This window comes from Thermobia domestica, chromosome 2 (genome assembly GCF_964235325.1).
Source record: "Thermobia domestica chromosome 2, izTheDome1.hap1.1, whole genome shotgun sequence".
Taxonomy (NCBI): Eukaryota; Metazoa; Arthropoda; class Insecta; order Zygentoma; family Lepismatidae; genus Thermobia; species Thermobia domestica.
Window position 1 is genome coordinate 248,997,893 of NC_137455.1, and position 14,660 is coordinate 249,012,552.

Consider the following 14,660-nt stretch of genomic DNA (forward strand, 5'->3'; position numbering starts at 1 on the left):
TGTTCAGCTGAAAACTCATTATACTCAGAAAACCTGAGATTCAAAGGGTTAATCATCCCTGTACAATAACGAAGACCTTTGGGTGTTGAATTCCTAATATTAGCAACCCGTTGATAATAGTTGCGCATTCCTAAATACATGTTCTTGAGTTTGACTCATAGTACTACTCACATACCGACCAGTTTACTCAAACACTACTCGCCTAGAAAAAGGATTAACATTATTTATACTAGGGGCATTTACCTCTCTACTCACTCTCGATAAATTAGAATATCCCGTATTATTCACAGAATTTTGCGGCAAGATCTCCAATCTCGAAAAATTTTCAAAATATCTGACACTAGAAGCAGGGGTCAAACTCATAGACGCTTCACCAAAGGTGCTATTGTCAGGAAACCCTGTACGATCTACCGTTAAATATTCGGAAAAATCTTCCGAAATATCAATTACATCATTATCCTGCGAAGAACACATGATTAACACAATAGGTATAAACTTATACATATAAAGCCAAAAATTAAATACACTGAAATAACTACAAAAACCGATTATAATGCAATAATATAGAAATAGATCCACTACAGAGCCAATATGCCTATTATTAACTACACTACAATTCATAGGATACCATCCAATCCTCCAATACTATCATCCTAAAATATTCAATGTATTTTTCAAACATCCTGTAGAACGAATTCCGAATTCACACACCAAATTTCTATCAATTTTATTATTACACGTCTTAACCGGGATTGTAACTCTACTGTCTTATTAATCAATGAAAATAAAATAATATTTAATTAGAAAAAGTAATTTTAGAATTTTTTCTTTCCAAACATGCCAAAAATAATAAGCAAAACGCGAGACTGGGGATTTACAGGTTGATCATATTTGTAACGTGACCATAAAGACTCCGGAGAGAAAGAAAAAATATAAAGAAACTTACTTAACCTTCTTCAATAGGGCGCTTTGGGCAGAGGTCATTCCAAGTACTTGGTTCGCGATCAGCTCAGCTCAAACTTGTTAATCTCTTACCTTATCAATAGTAATTCAGCGGGACTCTCACACTCTCAATGGCTTAAGTAAATTATCATCTAGTTTAGTCGATAGGAGAAAACACACACACACATATATATATATTGTAAAAGACACCCCAAACAATAGAGATTAGTCTCAGAATGGAAAAATTTCTTCGTGCATCATTTCTCTAGTAAAAGTTTGTTTCACTGCTCCTAGGTTTCACTTCTTCGGCTGTTAAAATTGTTATAATGTGAGTTGCTTCTGTCCAGGTGCTCATGATATCAGTAAAAGTACTCGGCTGTACCTAATGGAGTTACAGCAGCGAGAAGGAATTACTTTTGCTATTGACTGTACCTGTTTACCTATGGCTTAAGTAAATTATCATCCAGTCTAGTCGATAGGAGTATATATATATATATATATATATATATATATATATATATATATATATATATATATATATATATATATATTATGGTTATGACTTCTTGTAAAATAATTGATTTCCTGTATCATGAATCGGTGAGCTTTTGTGAGATACTAATAAAAGGGGTTTAATTCTGTTTAGTTTTTTTTAAAAAAAGGTCTCCCCCAAAAGAAAATTTCTAAAACAAGTGCCAAAAGCAGAAGTCCTCTAAAGGTCTCTTCTGCTTTTGGCACTTGCTGGCAGACAAGCTAGAGACCTGTGAAAATAGTGTTAGAAGATTCCGGTAGACAACGCTGTCTTCTACTTTGGAGCGCGCCATCCAATAACCATCCAAACAGTTATTGTGAAACATTGTTTGTGTGCCGTGTTCAGGAACAAAAGAATATATACAACTGAAGGAGTGTGTGCGATTGACTGTAATTTTCTGAGTCGTATTGTGATGTGTTGTGTTTTATATAGCAAAACCATGCAAACTATTCTGCAATAATTACAACCTCCTAGTACCATTTGTAATCAAAATGTCTCATAAGAAGAGTGTTTCTACCACCGAAAGAAACAATAAAATCTTGACGCAGAATCTAGTGCAATTTCAAGAATCGCATAGGAAAAAAAGATATGTTCCACTAGAAGAAAAAAAGATATGTTCCACTGGAAAACAAGAACAGGATACCACTCAAAATCCAAATTGTTGGTCACTATTTGTTCCTTGGAGCATCCATCAAGGCAAGGAAAGAACGTGTAAATGTAATCGCAAAAGAATTAACAAGTTTATGTCAAAATAAGTTAAATTTACCCAGTATATCTATACAAGGTCGTAGAAGCAAAACTGAATAAGGTACTGCACACCTACGCCGAATGTGTAAAAGGAGGAAAATACGATCAAATGGATGAAATTTTTGACATCACAAAAGAAAATGGTGTATGGATGTGTAGTGAGGATAGCAGATTATGTATTCAGTTCGAAAGCAAAGGACATGTTGGTTATACAACTGGGAAGATTGCGAGTTCCAAAACTATCCATTCATTCAAACGAAAGAAAATACCATTGCAGTCTACTTCAACAGCAGCAGCAGCAACAACAAGTACGTCAACTTCCGAAATATCAGATACTGAGAGTGATTATGAAGATCCAAATTTCAGATGAAACCTCCATTAAAGACAAGGAAGAAGTATAACAAAACCAAAACTGCAATAAAATTAGTAACATTTTCCAAGTTATCAACCAGCAAAGTAGCAACTATTTGCCGGCAGTTATCTCAAGATGGAATGGAAATTGAGACGCTTTCACAATCTGGTATTTATAAGTCTACTATCAAGAAAACTGTTAAAGAAGAAATTAAGAAAACCCTACATTTAGAAAACTGGGCGTTGCATTTTGATGGTAAACGTATTGATGGCCAAGAATACAGTGCTAGTGTTGAAGAATGAACGAACAGAAGTTAAGTTAGTAGCGCTAGGTCTACCAAACGGAAAATCAAATGCTGTGATTAAAGGAATATCAGATGTTCTCGATGAATACAATTTATGGAATAGTATAAAGATGATTATTGCGGACACTACTAATGTGGATACTGGAAGTAGGAATGGGATTGTAATTCAATTACAAAAGCTGTTTGCTCAAAAGAAACTGGAAGTTCCAGAATTCATTGGTTGCCAACACCATGTCCTAGACCGAGTGCTTCGCGTTGTGATGGATGATGAATTTGTAGGAAGCAACACATAGCGCAATATGCATTTATTCTGGAGCTTGTAAAGAACTACGAACAGGTTAAGATTAATTTTGGAGAGTAGTGAAGAAGGAATAACAGAAACAGCTGGATGGCGTGATGATATGAAATTTCTATTTCATTTAACTAGAGTTATCCGGTCTTTTTTTTAAGCAACCTGAAGATTTCCTAAAGTGAAGTTTCAGAAAATACCGAAATTGAGTAATGCAAAATGGAATTTTCAAGCAATACTAGCTCTTCTGGTATTTATTATTCTACCAGAGAAAAGAGACTCTCTACTTGAAATTTAGAGATTCATCTCTTACAAATGGGCAGACCATTGGTTTACTGACCAAATCTACTGTGTGGGTGATTATCAGAAGTTATGTAGCAGCTTGCGGGTTCATGAAAAAGCATTAAACTGTGTGAAAATGTTTCGGAATCAAGAGCCATCGAGACTAAGAATTCCCAGAACAAATCAATGTGCAGAACGAGTTATCGTCTCTAAGATCTTAATGACGTCTGTAAAATGAAAGATAAACTTAAGCTTAGATTTGTTTTGTCTAACAAAACATAATTGTTCATTATGCTATAATTATGCTATTCGTACTTGTAGAATTGATATGTAAGGTTGTAATTTTCAATTATTTAAATGTTTTATGTTATGCCATAACAATAAATAATACATATGCAATAAACAATCCATATACAATACAATAAATAATTTAGAATGAATAATATACAGAATAAACAATACAATACAAATAAAAATTACTCTAAACTACATATACAAAATGCTCCCTCGTGGCGGAATGGTTAACACGCCCGCTTCTGGGTTTGATTCCCGGTGGGAGCACAGTGGTTCTTACCCCACGCTAAACTGTAGGTCCAGTCCTTAGGACGTCATCATCCCATGGAAGGCAATGGGAAACCATCATCGGTTCATCTTGCCCAGGGACCTTCAGGTCAAGGAACTGCCTTAGAGCGGAACACCAAATCACCATCATCACAATGTATGCGTATATTGTGAAATCGTGTTTTTGGTTTGGGGGTGACCTTTTTCGACAACAAAATTGAATTACTGCCTTTTTCATTAGTTTTGAACAAAAGCCTTCCTTTGAGCTTACGCAGAATTTGAACTTGATTTGTTGTTTAGGTATCTAAGGCATCGCGATAGAGGAGGGGAAAGGATATAGAAAGGTGTAGATCAGGACCTATGTTAAAGGTGCAATCTCTGCATTTGCCTGGTGTGACTGAGGAAAAACCCTATAAATACCTCGGTCAGGACGGACAACCTAAATAAATCATAAAAAATATAAAATAAATATTATATAAACTTAACTTTTATCCCAGATATCATGATAGATTTTAATATTAATATATCCTAAGATACAAAGAAAATATTAAGTATATATTTGGTATGTACTTACTTAAGAACTCCCATATTTACTGAAACGAATACAAACAGTTACAAAGAAAAATCTAGCTGCTACTGTCTTTAGCTGTACACGAAGAATTTTATCGACACGCAGATTTTCTTCTCTTATATCAATTAATCCTCTTCACAATGAATTTTCTGGTTGGGAAAAACATCCATTCTTCTATGCTCTGCTGTAACTTTGAAAGAGGAACAATCAATACCATTAGCTTCGAAAGAAGAATGTACTACGGCTACTGCGTTCATGACTTCAGAGCTTAGCTCGTTCCTTTTCTACATTTTACGTCTGTTACAATGGTGAACACACGCTCAGCTTCCGTATTTGAGTGAGACAATGTTAGTACTAATGATGCCAATTTTGCGAGGTTTGCAAATTGTAGATTGCCTTCAAAATTTTTGATTTGGGAAACATGAAACCACATTTCGTCTGTTGGTTTATCCTTTAGAGCGCTGTTTTCTTCATCGTTTAATTCATGCCGGAGATGCCTCCATTCTGCAATCAAATCGTTGACATCAAGGTATTCAGAAAAATGACTTACAAGATGCCCGATATCTATTTTTTTTAATCGAGAGCTACATCCTCGCTCAAAAATTCCGTTTCATTAAACAGTGGCGAGTCAAATGGAAGCCTGCTTGTATCTGTGTTGCAGCCTCAATATAAAAATCAAGACAGCAAAGCCTAATAGCTTTCACACCTTCTTTAGGTAATTCAAGCAAAAACTCTTCGCATTCTTGCCCAAGAAATACTCCATCTAACGGCAGAAGATTTCTTGGATTTATGTTATATTGGTGTACTAATTCAGCTTGCAAAACATTTTGGACTAGTGTTTGAAATAATTTCCTTGAGTTTTCTGCAAGAAATGGAAACAAAACCTTCCAGGATTGAAAAAGTGCATTGAGGGAGTTGAAAAAATTTAGAGCATATTTTAGAAAAAAGAAGTATGCTTTCGTATAAAAATTGTTCAGTTTATTTAAAATAAAGTCGGAACTCTTTAGTTTGTCCTTAAATACATCTAGTTGGAAGTAATTTTGAAGCACTGACCAATTTTCCAGTAGCCTTACAACGCACTGATGAAGGGATAACCACCTGGTTCCAGACACTTTCAAAATACTTTTTATCTTAACATTCACATGCTCCTGAAACTCAGCCAACACTGCGCATCGCTTCGAACTTCCTGATATATGTAGAAATAGCGCGAAGCAATTCCTCCGGAGCTCGCGGTAATTTTTCTTGCCTTGCTAGCAACTAGCGCAGCAGAATGACAAATGCACTTCATCATTATTAACTTCGGGCAGCCATTCTTTAACAATGAGGAAAACGAATTGTTCGTACCCACCAAGTTTGCACCATCGCACGCTAAGCCGATAATGTTCTTTAGTGGAATGTCTTTCTCCCGCAAACATTTACAGAAAGCGGAATAAATGGCATTTGCTGAACAATCTTAAGCGTCCAACTTCACTAACTCCAGTAACTGGGTTTGGACCCGACCATTAAATGGTGAAACGTATTGGGCCATAACAAACAACGTTTTTTGGCACGAAATATCAGTGCTTTCATCCACAAGAATAGAAAAGGGGACTTGCTTTAAGTTTTCAGCAATCCATTCTGTTTCGGCCCGGGCCAATACATTTTTTTCTATCGCAATACATTTTGACCATTATGGAGTCATGAAACACATCCTTCAGAAGTGGTACAAGATGGTCAACACCTGGAAGCAACGTTGTGCTCAGCGAAGAGTGCTGCAATTTTAATTTCCGCAGTTTTTACGGCTTCAGATGTATCGTTTGGCTTTGATGTTCGCACAAAATCTTTCAACAATTACACGGAGCGCAAAATTTTTAATATTAGGTGCATGTTTTTGTCCCCGAGAATGTTTTTCAAGATCACTTTCCCCACAATTTAGCACAACATTGCAAGCAACACATCGGCACTTTGGATCACAATCCCTCACTGGCTGCAGCCAATTTTGAAATTGCGGGTCTTGCAACCATTCAGGACTAAATTTTTAAAACTGCTTACGAGGAAATTTCCCCTCCACGGAGAGTTCATTTCTTTTTGCCCGTTTTTTCACTGGAGTTCCTGCAGATTCACGCGAACGACTGCCGTCTTCCATTCTGTTACCACTTAACAGTATGGTATGCTGGAGATATAACACTTCAGATCGTTTTAAAAGTTGCAAGAAACATAAGCCAGAGCTACGGACTAAACTGCAAACGCACCAACACAACACGTCCCGAACACGAATCCAAACCAAACTGTTATAATAGTTTGGAATGATAATTTAATTAAGAAATATTTCATCTTATTGCATTGCATTTAATTCAACAATGGGAAGATTAATTTTAATAAAAGATTTTAAATAAGCATTGTTGTAATGCTTCGAATTTAACTGAATATGTTGATCGATGTGTAGTGTTGATAAACATTAACGAACGCAAAGCAAGATAACTTGTGAGAATTTATGTGAAATATGTGCAACGGATTATGTTTGAAACAAATAGGAGTTTGAATTTATACTGAATTTTAATGAGATTAATCAGATACGTAAATACATTCAATCTATAAATGATTGAAGAGAGGTTCAAATTTCCCTGCAATATTGAGAGATTACAAGCAATTTCCCTTATTCCCTTTTCTCCAAAATTTACTCAAAATTTCCCTGCGCCAAGGGAAATTTCCCTTCAATTGGCATCACTGCTCACACGTTCCCTAAGAACAATCACGCTTTTTTACGAGTGATAAATTGCGCATAACACAGAAATGCGAAGTAGAGTAATCGAATTTACTTCGATTAATTGGCAAATAACCGATCAGTTCATTAAATTACTAATAATATCATTCATTTGCCGACAACATTTCTTTAACCAGACCGGCTAATTGAACTACCATTCGACTGCACAAATTTGTCACTTTTCACTCCACTTTTCTTCTCTTTTTCCTTTTTAAAAGAAAAGAACAAAAATATCGCATTCACTTTTCGTATGCACTTTTCTGTTAAACTATAACCTTTTGTTGTCTGCTTTAAGTACACAAACCAGAATTTAAAGCGAGGCATTCGAACACGTATCAGGGGCGAATCCAGGACCGACTTCTTGGGGCCGGTGGGTTGTCATACTGCTACTTAGAGCTACATTTAAGAGTTACAAAATCTGAGATGGGTTTTATTTATATATATAAAATAAGAAAGTTTTCTCTTCTGGGGGCGATCACCCCGATCGCCCCCCTGGATCCGCCACTGACACGTATAACCGACCACCTTGATCCATGAAGAGAGAAGACACGGTTACGTTACAGTCAGTACTCGAGGAGCAACCTTTGGCCTTCACAGTCAATAAGCTTCGGGGAATACGCGAGCTGGAATAGAGCAAAACAGTGTTGCCTGTTGAAAATATTAAAAACACAGCCTCAATCCTTTTCCTACCTGTCAACCATTTTTTTTAATCCATACATATTTTTACAAAATAATACGGAATTCAATATACGAGGGTCACTACGAAAGTTTTGAGATACGCATTGTTGTGGCACAGTATTTGAATTCCAACAATTGCGTTCGGTAGTGGTATTTAGAGCGAAGAAGCGAAGCAAGTTTCAACTCGCCTCGCTTATCGGCGTGGCCGTATCGCCTTCACTTGTTTGTTGATGTGAGCAATATTCGGCTTTCTAGAATGGAGCTCGAAAGGGAACATTTTCAGGCAATGATTCTTTACGATTTCAAAAGTGGTTTGAACGAGACACAAAGCCTTGACCGTTTGCAGGGGGCATTTGGGGACCTTGCTCCTTCCCGTGCTACAATTTTTCGGTGGTTTGGTGAATTCAGAAGAGGCCGGACATCGCTTGAAGATAAAGAGAGAGCTGGACGTCCGGCAACAGCTGTGTCAGATGAAAACATTGCCGCTGTGGAACAAATGATTCGAGAAAATCCTCGAACAACTTTCAAGGACATTGGATCGCCAGCAGTAACAAAAATTCTTCATGATCATCTTCGGCTCAAGAAGATTTCATCTCGTTGGGTGCCTCACACTTTGACTGAACAGCGGAAGTGCATGCGTGTGGAATGGTGTAAAGAAATGCTTGTAAGATTTGATGGAGGCAATTCTCGACGCGTCTCTGACATTGTTACTGGTGATGAGACTTGGATCTATCAATTTGACCCTGAAAATAAACACCAGTCTACAGTTTGGATATTTCCAGACGACAATCCACCCACGAAAGTGAAGCGACCACGAAGTGTGGGGAAAAAGATGGTCGTAACTTTCTTCTCCAAATCTGGCCATGTTGCAACTGTTCCACTTGAAGAACAAAGGACTGTTACTGCTCAGTGGTACACCACTGTGCCTAACAAGTGTTCCAGAAGCTTTGGGAACGGCGTCCAAGAACTGGATGCCGTGGGATCCTGCTTCATCATGACAACTCGTCCGCACACACGGCCAACATCACAATTCAGTTTTTAGAATCTACGGAGGTCAAACTTATGACTCATCTCCGTATCACCCTGACCTGGCCCCGTGTGATTTTTTCTGTTCCCCAGGATCAAAGATCGCATGCGTGGGAAGAGATTTTGCAGCCCTGAAGAAGCTGTAGTGGCTTACAAGAATGAACTTTCAACACTTGAAGAAAAAGATCGGCAATATTGCTTCCAAAAGTGGTTTTCGAGGATGCAAAAGTGTGTACAGTGTAATGGTGAATACTTTGAGAAAATGTAAGTGTTAAATTGATTTTAAGTATGTAAGTTATTTCACATCTCAAAACTTTCGTAGTGACCCTCGTATTCTTTACATTTAAAATACTTTATTATTTCTATATTGTTATGTTTCTTCCTTTTTGTAAAGAAAAACGACCTGACGTTCTTCAGCTATTCAGGGGCGGCTTTCGTTATACACATCACCGACCCTTAAGAGTAATAAAAGAAAGTCTACCATTAGCAAATTCAACCCATTTAAGTACTGGTATTAAACGAATCGAAATTAAAATATGGTCATGTACAGAATAAATTTGCAAAAGTGTACAATTTGCTAGGGTGCGAATTACCGGGGAGATGAGGGGGATTTCCCCCCTCAATCACATTTTGTTCCCTCGAAAGAACTCAATTGAAATATCTCCACCGGGGACGCTCACTTTCACCCCCAAGCTGTTCTTAGTATAGTGTCAAATTTCACTGATTTTTGTCATTCTTTTAAGTTTAATCTTGGAAATGAGCGATGTAAACTATTCAGTTTTGCTAATTTCTAATTTCCTCACAATTTTCACCGTTCAGTTTAGTCGAATTACATTATTATGACTACAGTTGTATCCTCGAACCCTTCAGTATGTCGTCATTCGTGCATATGAATGTATTAATTGTGCATAACAAAGTCACATGTGGATTTAGAAATGCTCTTAGCGATTGGCCAAGAAGAAGTAAACAAATAGCTTCTTCCGCCGTACTTGGCTAAGGTCGCACATGTCATATTCAGGGAGATCTTAGGTTGACAAAACCAGAGCACCACACAATATGTCGTCACTAAATGTGATAGTAAGTTGAGCAGTGTTTGCAACTGATTTGGTGTCAACTTATTAATTTTATACTAGAGTAACAGACCGGTAAAGAAACTATTTTTAAAAATGATTATCTGTTAATGAAGTAATATACTTAAAGAGATATTTGTATATTTGTATGAAAACATAGCATCTCCACACGTGAAATTTGATGATGTGCTCCGCGAAAGATTTGTTGCCAGAAAAAATTTGGAGATCCACAATATATAATTGACATAAAAATTAATGATAGGTTTACATCATGTTAGTATGTGACAGGCCCGTATCCATGGGGTCTAGGGGTGCGGGCCCCTTCTAAATTTTTACTGGTCCCCTAAAATTTTCACAGTACGCTTGCAAATGAACTATAACAGGGTGAAAAATTTCAAAGTCAGACGCACTCGCCAATCCAAAAATAATGGTCACCAGTGTCTCTCACGTACAAATTGAGATGTCCACCCCCCAAACGGCCTTTGGTTTGACAAAGAAAGACTTCACATTCCGTGTTTCCTCTCACTCAGTGACAATTATTTTCTTAGGAAACAGAAAATGCGCTGCCCTGTGAGTTCAGGCAGAAACCATTCTTACTGAACACTGGTCGCCAGCTCTAAATTTCTAGTCGCCAATGGCGACTTGGCGACCCGAAAATTTGTGCGCTGAGCTATAATACGATTATTAACTATAATATGTTTGGATCGGGACCCCCTTCCAAACTTCTACCGGGCTTCCCCTAGATTTATGTGCTGGCTACCAGCCTAGTATGTGATAAGTGACAGGGCCGTAACTTGAGGAGGGAGGGGGGAAATGCTTCCCCAAGGAAGCTCCCCGCCGTTCGAGGGGACCCATTTTAAGAGAAAATTTTCTTACTCCGTATACGATACGAACATGAAATTATAAATGAAGCATCGAATATGTCCACTATATTACATAAACAAAACAACACATAAAAGGTAAATAAAACAAAAATGAGTCGTGGGCCTATTTCAATAAAAAAAGTTTACTATTAGGGGCCCTAGAAATAATGCTTATTCGTATGGCTTTGATATTTGTCAATATTGTCTTCTTAATTCATTTGTCATGTATGGAACGGGCCCAAAGGTTTAACTAACGACCCGGACCCATAAAGAGTAAGAGAAAGACGGAAAGAGGGAGCCCAAGAATTAGAGAAACAACTTTTTTCTAGGAGCACCAAATACGCGTATTAATGCTTACCCCCCTCCCAAGAAAAAAATCTAAGTTACGGCGCTGGATAAATGGATGCAGGTGTAGAATACATAAACATAAAAACTAATTCATGATTAAAATGAATGACTGCGTCTGAAAGAGGACTGTACTACTAATTTTTAAAAATTGTATAACGTTTACTGTATGTAGAAAACGATGATGCTGTCCTATTTTATGAGTTTGAATTTGCAAAATTTACGAAAGAAGTATGTAATATATTTCTCGGGTTCTGTAGGATTACGGGGGACCAAAACTACGTAAAAACACAATGTTTATAGGTGGAATGAGTTCATGTTGCGGAAAGATAACTGATATTGATATGTGAGTAATTTGTGAGCTGAGTAGACTGGAAATGCCGTGTGCGGAATGGAAAATTTTGCAATTACTATTTGCTATTAATTAGACTGGACGAATACAACGTGCATTGCGGCGTTCTAACCCGACTTCGCTTGCTAGCGCTCGCTCTCGTCAATATTTATTTATTTATTTATTTATTGATACAAGTCTTGGCCATTACCGGCGTCTATGGCCTTAAGCACGTCACGTTGGAGGGATGACATCCTCGGCGAGCACACAATCACGGTACGGGGGAGGGATATAAGGAACGGATAAAGAAAGAAGCGGCCTGAGGCCTGTAAATTAGATACTATTCCGGCATTTACTTGGTGTGAACGAGGAAATCACAGGAAAAACCTCATTTAGGATAGCTAGCCTGAAAAAGCTGTTACACCTTTTCGACCGACTGACCCTGCCGGAAATCGAGCCCAGGACCAAAGGCGAGAGCATTAGCGACTACTCATGCTCAGCAATACTGTCTGAAACTCTTTAGTTAGCTGTATGTTTGGCTTTAGGTAGATTAACCTCAAAAACATTTAAGAAAACAGCAATGATTTTCAACAAAAAATGCTTTCTCCCCGTAATCCGACATATGGCTAGTTTTCAAAGCACATACTGAGGAAAAAAATTGTAGGTAGCGTACTTAAAACGGTAGGTTACATGAGTAATTCCTGTAGTTTTTGGACTTAACATACAGCAAACGTATAATTGAAAACGCATGTTTTATAATACTTTCCGTATAACTGTTCCATCTATACGTACTTTCCGTATGAAACAATATAGGCGGTCAGGATCTCACATACAAATCGACGCAGAATGTCCATAGGAGAATAGAATATAGCTACAGAATGTAACATAGGTGATATATGGAAAACTGTTAGATGTCAGACATCTTGCAATGGCATGATGTAACATCTAAGGGCAGTGCGTATGTAGCATATGCTCCATACTGATTTTTGTAGTAAGCAAGAGGATTTCGTATATTTGTACAATATACCGCTGTCCGGAGAACGGATTTTTCTTAGTGTGCAGTTCATAAGCAAGGGCGCCCATGTTGTGGTTTTCAAGGGGGGGCAAGTATAAGCGACGTTTCAAATATAGTTTCAAATTTTGCTGTAAGTAATGTAAAAATCCTATTGGGTTTTCAATAATCCCAAGTACAATTTCCTCTTAGGGGGCGAGCGCCCCACCTTGCGCCCCCTGATGGGCGCCCTCGTTCATAAGTAATGCATTTATGTAAGTGCTGAACCTGTGGGTTCAATATTTCTTGATAAATCCATTAAATGTTGTGCGTGTAATCAACAACGCTCACAGATATAGGCGGGAATTCATGTCACTTAATAACCTTCCCATTTTAAGGCAGTAATAAATGCGAAAATTGTCGATAAGTGATTCGCCTACTTTGATTTTGCGAATAGTTCATACTATGTGCGACTTTGTCCATGCGGCGTCTAGGGTATGGTCGACGTCGATAAGCTAATAAAACGAAATACTTCAAAAGTTGAGCCAGTGGGTGCGTAAACGTAAACCTCGTGTAGCTTAGGTATAGGCTGCATAATTACTTTATTACATCAGTGTTAATGTGCATCCTTAAATTGGGATAGAGCAGTTTCCGCAGTTCAAATCAACAATACGTGGACAAATTCATATTACTTTGAAACTCACATTTCTTGATGAAAATAGTGTCATCATGCCTTCTAGACTGTACATGTGTTGGCGCATGCCAGTGATCAACCAGGAACAGGTAAAATTCAGGGGCGCTACGAGAGATAATTGTTCAAAAATTACATTTTTTTTAAATTTATGGGTGCACACTTAGTAGTAGTGATAGTAGTAATGCTAGTATAGTAGTAGTAAGGCAGTAGTAGTATGGTAGTAGTTTAGTAGTAGCCAGGCCCGCAACCAGAGGGGGGCTAGGGGGCCAGGTCCCCCTAAACTTTTTGTGGCCCCTCCAGACTTCAATACAAAATTTTATTATTAATGCAAAAACACAATTTAGATATTTATAAGATAATTTGATTGACTTGGCCCCCCGTAACATATTCACAGCCCTCCCAAACCTTTGTAGCTGGTTTCGGCCCTGCTAGTAGCAATGATAGTACCGGTATAATAATAGACTAGTAGCAGGAGTAGTAGTAGTAGTATAGTAAGGAAGTAATGGTAGTAGTTGAGTAGTAGTAGTAATAATAGTATACTAGTAATAGTAGAGTAGCAGTAGTTCGGGTTAGGTTAGGGTAGGTTCAGGCAGCGAAATAGTCATATTTCAAGTCCCTTGTACATTAGTTTGCAGCCCTGGAATAACGCCCTTATGGAGAGTTTCATAGAAATGAAAGCAACATCTTATTGCTGTATCTATGTTCACAGATGACTTACGTATTCTGCGCCTTCATAAATAAATTCCCTAAACATTTGTCTTTTGTTCTGAATTAACACCTTTTATCTGTAAATTGTAATTTTAAAAATGTCCACGTGTTCTTAATCCCGTTTCTGCCACTCCAAAACACTTACTAAACCTACAAGAGTTCATTTGGTGCTAAAAGAAATTGATATATCATGAATGTCAGTACACATGAAATAGAACATAACTGAGGAAACCTGAAATTTTAATCTTGATATACGTATCAGTGCGCAGTACGAAATGAGATTTAAAAAAAAAAAAATCCGGCGTTCTTCCCGCCTTTGATGGGACAAGCCGCAATTATTTACGCATTATTCAGTGCATTGTTTGTGTATAATCTTGTTCGTTTGTTGAATGTAAAACGCAACTCACACAACCGCTGTAACAACATAATGTGTTTTTATTGTCCACCAGTACACGAACAAATTCCAGGTATGTCTTAAATTATAATCCACCTTGGCATATTATCTCAGCCGTAATTCTGTCAACAGAGCTGTCTTGTTTATGGATACACTGCGCATGAAGTGCTCCAGGGTAGTGACGACATTAAGTGACGTCATGTCCTGTTGCTCTGGTTATGTCAACTTAAGAACTCC

The 14,660-nt window shown here is 37.7% G+C and overlaps 1 protein-coding gene across 1 annotated transcript in view; it reads left to right on the plus strand.

Moving 5' to 3' along the window:
- Positions 1 to 14,660, plus strand: part of LOC145679387 (putative chitinase 10) — a 378,497-nt gene that overhangs the window by 141,781 nt on the left and 222,056 nt on the right. The window lies entirely within an intron of this gene.